Here is a 6,939-nt window from a genome sequence, read left to right on the forward strand (position 1 = left end):
TTAGAACTCAATTTCCCACTAGACCCATTGAACTAGTGGACTCCATGTTGGAGAGATACCTGCGCAGGGAAGACCTTAGGAAACCAACGACCTGGTTATACATTATATTATGCCAAGCTTGCCCAGACCCCTTAGGGTTAGAGATATCCCAGAATTGGAAGAGGAAATGTGGGTGGATGTACTCAAGCAGGTCCCTGACATCACAATGTCAATCAGAGACAGATACATTTAGGCAACATTTTTGAACAGAGTGTATCTTACCTAGGGTTGCCACCTTGTATAAAAAATTTTACCGGCTGCTGGGGGCGGGCCTCAAATGGGCGGGACGTGACATCAAAAGGGGCGGGGAATGATGTCAAAAGGGGCGGGCCACGCAACAGACACCTCGGACGCTAGAAGAGGCAAAAGAAAAGGTAAGTTGCAGGGGATTGGGGATGATTGGGGGCAGGCCGAGGGCTCCTTTTGATCGTATTACAAATTTACCGGCAGCTACATTGCCGGTAAATTTGTAATACCGGCCCCGGCCTTGGCAGGTATTTTACCGGCTAGGCCAGTAAAATACCGGCCAGGTGGCAACCCTAATCTTACCCCATATAGGCTTGCAAAGATATACCAAGTGACCCTAGATCAGTGTGTAAAATGTAACCAAGAGATCAGCTCATATACTGTATGCATGTGTTCTGGTCCTGTCCACTTATCCAAAGATTCTGAGGTGAAGTCCTGCAATACATTTCCAACACCCTGAGTGTCCCGTGCATTAAGACTCCACTGGTGTGTCTTGTGGGAGTGGCAAGCGATTTAGGACTTCGGTCCTGTGTCAAACTTTGCTCCAACTGTTATACTACGCAAAAAAAGGCCATTTTGCTACAGTGGAAATCCACTGCTCTCCAAACCCTTGCCTTCTGGAGCGCATTGGTAAATGATGCTCTCCCAAACCCAGGGCCGGATTTACATAGTGGGCGCCCCTAGGCCCACTGCAGTTCGTCGCCCCTGTGCAGATTTTCATCATCTGGACTGGAGCAATGGGGATTAGTGCACGGGAAATTTAAAAAATGATTGTATCTCCAGAGCCTCCCCAGTGTTTTTTAACCAATGTGGTTGGTAGGCCCGGTCCTAGGTGTCCTTTACACAAATCCGGGCCTGCCTAAACCAGAAACTGACTTATATAGCCTGGGGTTGCCCAAAAAAATTTGGAAAAATCTGGGACATGTGGCTGGAAATGGAGGGTACCAGACCAGACACTAATGGACAATAATGTTGAATTTGCTAAAGATATGTGAATGTACAGCAAAGTATGATAAGGAAATGACAAAGATAATATGTTAGATAAAATTGAATATTTATTATTTGGCTCCACTGGCAAAAACACTGCTTGTAAGTCTTCTTCTTTCCTCTTTTCTTTATTCACCTGTTAAAATACAAAATTAAAAAAAAAGTTAACCTGCCACCCCGTTGCAAATATTATTTTATAAAACATATACATTAAAAAAAATATAAAAAGATATAAATGTGTTTAACATAATTAGAGTTAGGATTAATTTATCCTTTATGTATTACTTGTGAGCTTTTGCAACCTGGATCAGTAAAGCAGACTGGGTGGCTATAAATGCTCTTCCTCTTCCGGCAGGCCTGGACTGGCAATTTGTGGGTTCTGGCAAATGCCAGAGGGGCTGCTATAAGGTGCCATAGAAAGTCAGTATTTAGTGGGCTGGTGGGGGCTGTTTGGGCCTTTGTTTGGGCTGATTGGGCCTCTGTGTACCTGAATTGCCAGGGCCTATTTTAATTCTCAGGCCTGCCTGCAGTTAAGAACTTGCCATGGCCTTGTGGATTGTGCATGTTGTGTATGGATGGAAGAAGGTCTCTGTGGATTCTTTAACGGACTGGTTCCTAGCCTGCTGAAGGCTGCTGGCTCCACTGGCCTCACTTTCTTCTGTTACGAGCTGTTCTGTAGCCTCAAGCTGAGTGTGGAGAAACCAAGAAAACAAGAGGAAACTTACTGACTGACACAGAAAACAAATATGGTACTGTAAGAGAGGTGCTGGCCAAGGAGCTAGGTGATAAGTCTTCTCCTTCTACCAAGAGGTAGTTGCATGCTCCACTACATCCACCTACCCAGCGTTTGGGCATTCATTTTAATTATAGTCATTGTTACAAGCGGGTCACAGTAATTAGCACTGACACCAGGGGGAGGAACTCTATGAAGTATTCACCACCTCTGTTCTGTTAACAAGATATTTATTTTATTCTTACATCAACTTGAGCGACACTGGAAGACAGCCTATAGCTTACACCATTAGATGACAGGACAGTTACAGATGTCTTCCTTTATTCATAGCCTTCCACTATATAGTCACCCTCAAAATGTATTTAATGTCTTAGCAACATACATGATTTTGAATCAACAAATCTTTAGGGTTTGGATTTGGTTTGGTGGAACCCTTACAACTCACATGACTTTAAAGATGTGCACATTATTACTGTACTGTATACGGATTGGGATTGGATATTGTGTAAAGCATTCAGTAATGATGGATTCAGTGCATCCTTAGTAATATTACCCATTTTTTTAATCTGTTTTTATTCTACTGTAGAGTCTCAGTGATTTTACAGAAGGATATGCTCATGAATGTTGTTTTTAAATTAAATGTTTATTTAAGGATTTATTGAATTGTAATGAGCTTGTTATTACAGGTAAGAAGGCTTTTTATTCAGAATGCTTGGGACCTGGGGTCCTTTTGTGGAGCACCATGCCTTAAAGATGCTAAAAACAACATGTGAATATGTTTTGAATTACACGGGTTGTGCTGGGTTAGCAAACACTGTACACGGTACTTGTTATGGAACTATAGTTAATCAGTCATTTGCAAATACTTTATACCATACCTATATTGGAAAGGGCTTTTTCGGGGCTGATGTTCTAATGTAGAGAAATATTATTAGAGCAGCACTGTACAATGTTGCAGTTGTTTTCTGTATCAAATAATAGAATGTGACAGTCCTACTTTTCAAAATGTTCCGTCTATGCTGGGCGCTCGTGCACGTGTACAAAAATTTTGAGACTACAACAGATTGTAGTATCCACAAATGTTATGTAAAAACACAAAATTTTGCATTTATTCTGACCTGCGCATACAGTTTTTAAAAAAACAAGTTTAAAATGTGTGCACAAAAGCATTTTTTGCACACAAAACTGAGAAGGAATTATAGGGGAAATTGCTTGAACATGGTCTTTCTTTTGCATATATCCAAATTAAATCTCAAATCAGGTTGTAACCGTTTATCAAATGATCCCTGTGCCCTAGAAGCTCATTTTCAGTACAGTGCTGACTTTATATCTTGTGGATGGATACAGGGCCGGGCCAAGCCGGGCAGGCGCCCCAGGCAACCCGGCCAGCTCTGGCGCCCCCTCCACAGCCCATGCGGAAATGAGAGCGCATGCATGTACGTGAGCACACACATGCGCGCTGACCAGCAAGATCATCTCCCATCATCGCTCATATGCACGCACAGGCACGCAAACAAGCGAAGCCAGCCAGACTTTTGCAGACCGGACTGGGGTAGGCAGCAGTGAATGGTACGTGCCTGTCGCCCCTTAAGTTTTGCGCTCTAGGCAGGTGCCTACTCTGTCTACCCCTAGTTCCGGCCCTGGATGGATACATTTCGTGTCAGGCACAGGAGCATAATATTTATTTACAATCAATAAGCACAAAATGTACTCGGTTTGTATCTGTTATAATAGAAATCAGCCATAAATTTATTGTTAATTATACCATTATTAATGGTGCTAAATGATGTCACATGACCCATTACAACTACTACATTATAAGAAAGAATGCAGCACCTGCTTATAATATAAGAATATTGCATTTTGGTTAAGAGTTACATGACCCATATAAGTCAGCCTTTGGCCTTGTGCGTTTTTATGTTACAGAACTCTTCATTATCCTTATTTACAGTAGGGGGTACATTATCCCTTGTAATAGCTGGGTGATGTTCAGAGTCTGTATAACTCAGCCTGCAGCCTTGTGCCTTTATATGGTCACCGAACTCTTCAGTCACTTCTAATATCTTTATCATTTACAGTAGGGGGTACATTATCCCTTATAACACAAGAGTGATACTCAGAGTTCCCTGTATAACTCAGCCTGCAGCCTTGTGACTTTATATGGTCACAGCACCCCTCAGTGACTTCTAATATCCTTATAATTTACAGTAGGGGGTACATTATCCCTTATAATACATGAGTTATACTCAGAGTTCCCTGTATAACTCAGCCTGCAGCCTTGTGCCTTTATATGGTCACAGAACCCCTCAGTGACTTCTAATATCCTTATAATTGACAGTAGGGGGTACATTATCCCTTATAATACATGAGTGATACTCAGTTCCCTGTATAACTCAGCCTGCAGCCTTGTGCCTTTATATGGTCACAGAACCCCTCAGTGACTTCTAATATCCTTATAATTTACAGTAGGGGGTACATTATCCCTTATAATACATGAGTGATATTCAGAGTTCCCTGTATAACTCAGCCTGCAGCCTTGTGCCTTTATATGGTCACAGAACCCCTCAGTGACTTCTAATATCCTTCTAATTTACAGTAGGGGGTACATATCCCTTATAATACATGAGTGATACTCAGAGTTCCCTGTATAACTCAGCCTGCAGCCTTTATATTGCCACAGAACTCCTCAGTGACCAATCTATCAGATTCAACCCTCTGGCTAGGTCATCCTTTGTCTTTTTTTTTATTTATTTTTGTTTGTTTGTTTCATTTTAATATTTTAATTATACTATTAATATTATTTACCAAATATTTATTTTAAAATAAAGACAAATCTGTCCATACAGAGTAGACCAGGGGTGCCCAAACTTTTTGCAATGAGGGCCAGATTTGGTGAGGTGAAAATGTGTGGTGGCCGACCATTCAGCCCCACATTCTTTGAACCATTAACATTAAATTACAGGAATCAAGTAGCCATAGCAGTAATATTTTGGCACATTAGTGAAATGATCTGACACTTGGGGGCAAATTCACTAAGATGCGAAGTTGCGCCAGGCGCAACTTCGCCGCGCTTCGCTGCACTTCGCCAGGCGTAGTTTCGCCAGCGCTCTGCAAATTCACTAAAATCCGAAGTTCCGCTCAGGGGTACCGTAAGGTTGCGAAGTTGCGCTAGCGTTGATTCGCTATGTAAAGCGAAGTTACGCTAGCGAAGGCTAATTTGCATATGGCGCCAAATTCAAATTTCAATGGAGGAATACGTATCAGCACTACAAATGCCTAGAAAACCTTCAAATCATCAAATAAAATTTTTATTTTGCCCTACACATGTGCCCACTGTCTAGGTAAGTTGCCATGAGTCAGGAAATGTAGGGGGGAAGGAGGGGAGCCCCAAAAATGTTTTCGATCTTTTTCAGCCTATCACCCATAATGTAGAAAACACGCCAGCGTTTTTTGGGACTTAGAAAAAATTTTGACTTTTTTTGAAGCAATCCCTATCTACTCTATTGCGCTTCGCCAGGTCTGAGGTGGCGAAGGAAGTCTAGCGTAAAAGGTAGCGTTCAGTAAACTGCGCAAGTTAGTGAATTTGCGTAGTCACGTCGCTAGCGAAAATTCGCCTGGCGTAAGGGTGCGAAGTAACACTAGCGAAACTACGCCAGCGTTCGTTAGTGAATTTGCGCAGTAACGAAAATGCCAAACGCTAGTGAATTAACGCTTGCATTCGGCGCTTCGGGCTTAGTGAATTTGCCCCTTGGTCTATACTGCTGCCTGTGTGCTGAAGGTGTCAGTAATAGACTCGTAGTGACGCCATACTTCTTTAGTTTACTGTACTAGCACGTCAGTACGTCTATTGACACCTTCAGCCTTAAAGAAGTATGTGAAAACAGCGCATCTCTATGTGCCAGATCATTTCACTAATGTGCTTAAATATTACTGCTAAGGGATTCCTGATCACACTGTGCTGGGGGGCCTCAGTATTATTAATTTCATGATGGAGGCTGAGGGCCGGTGTAAATTTTAGAACGGGCCGCACTTTGGACATGCCTGGAGTAGACAGTATATCATACTTCATGCATTTTTATTATATCATACAAGTGTCATAGTTGCAACTCCTGTCTAGAGCCTTTCTCTAGACAAAATAGCCCCAAACAGTACACTTCTTTTAAACATTGCCAGAAGGAGTTGCCCCCTATGCATGTGGATCAAAAACATCAGGGAACAGTAGCCCCCACCTCACCAGGGGTGATAATGTCTTTTTAATACTATGTTCGGAGGTAAACAGGGACCACCGTATGGGTTTACTTTAACGTGGTATCGTGGCTTATCAATTTTATTATCATAATTTTATAACTTAAAAAAACCCTGTTTTTGGAAATACACGCACTTGCATTTATACTGAATTACTTATGAGATAGAGGACCAGGGAATGTGCATTGATTAAATGGCCAAATCAGTAGCATTTCTCTCTCTCTCTCTCTCTCTCTCTCTCTCTCTCTCTCTCTCTCTCTCTCTCTCTCTCTCTCTCTCTCTCTCTCTAATACACAAAAGCCATGAATATCTTATATATAAATATAATATATTATATCCTTATAAACGGTGAGTTCTGATGTCACCAGTTATAAACAGTGAGTTCTGATGTCATTTCTGTCACATGACTCACTGAAACTTGTGTATTATAATAAACAAAGTACCCCCAGTTGCAAAATATGAGGATATTAGAAGTTACCTCGGCCTCGTGTTTTTATATGAAACTCCTCGGTAACTTATCCTTATAATTTACAACAGGGGGTACTTTATTCACTATATATTATTATAAATTGAGTTTTCTACTTCTAGAATTTGTAGTTTCTCAGTGTCCTGTTTGGTTTCCTGTGTGCTCGGTTTTACGGCTGGGCTGAGTGGAGGGTTGTACCATCTACTGACTGACAGCTGAATCA

The sequence above is a fragment of the Xenopus laevis genome, chromosome 9_10S (assembly GCF_017654675.1).
Source record: "Xenopus laevis strain J_2021 chromosome 9_10S, Xenopus_laevis_v10.1, whole genome shotgun sequence".
Lineage (NCBI taxonomy): Eukaryota > Metazoa > Chordata > Amphibia > Anura > Pipidae > Xenopus > Xenopus laevis.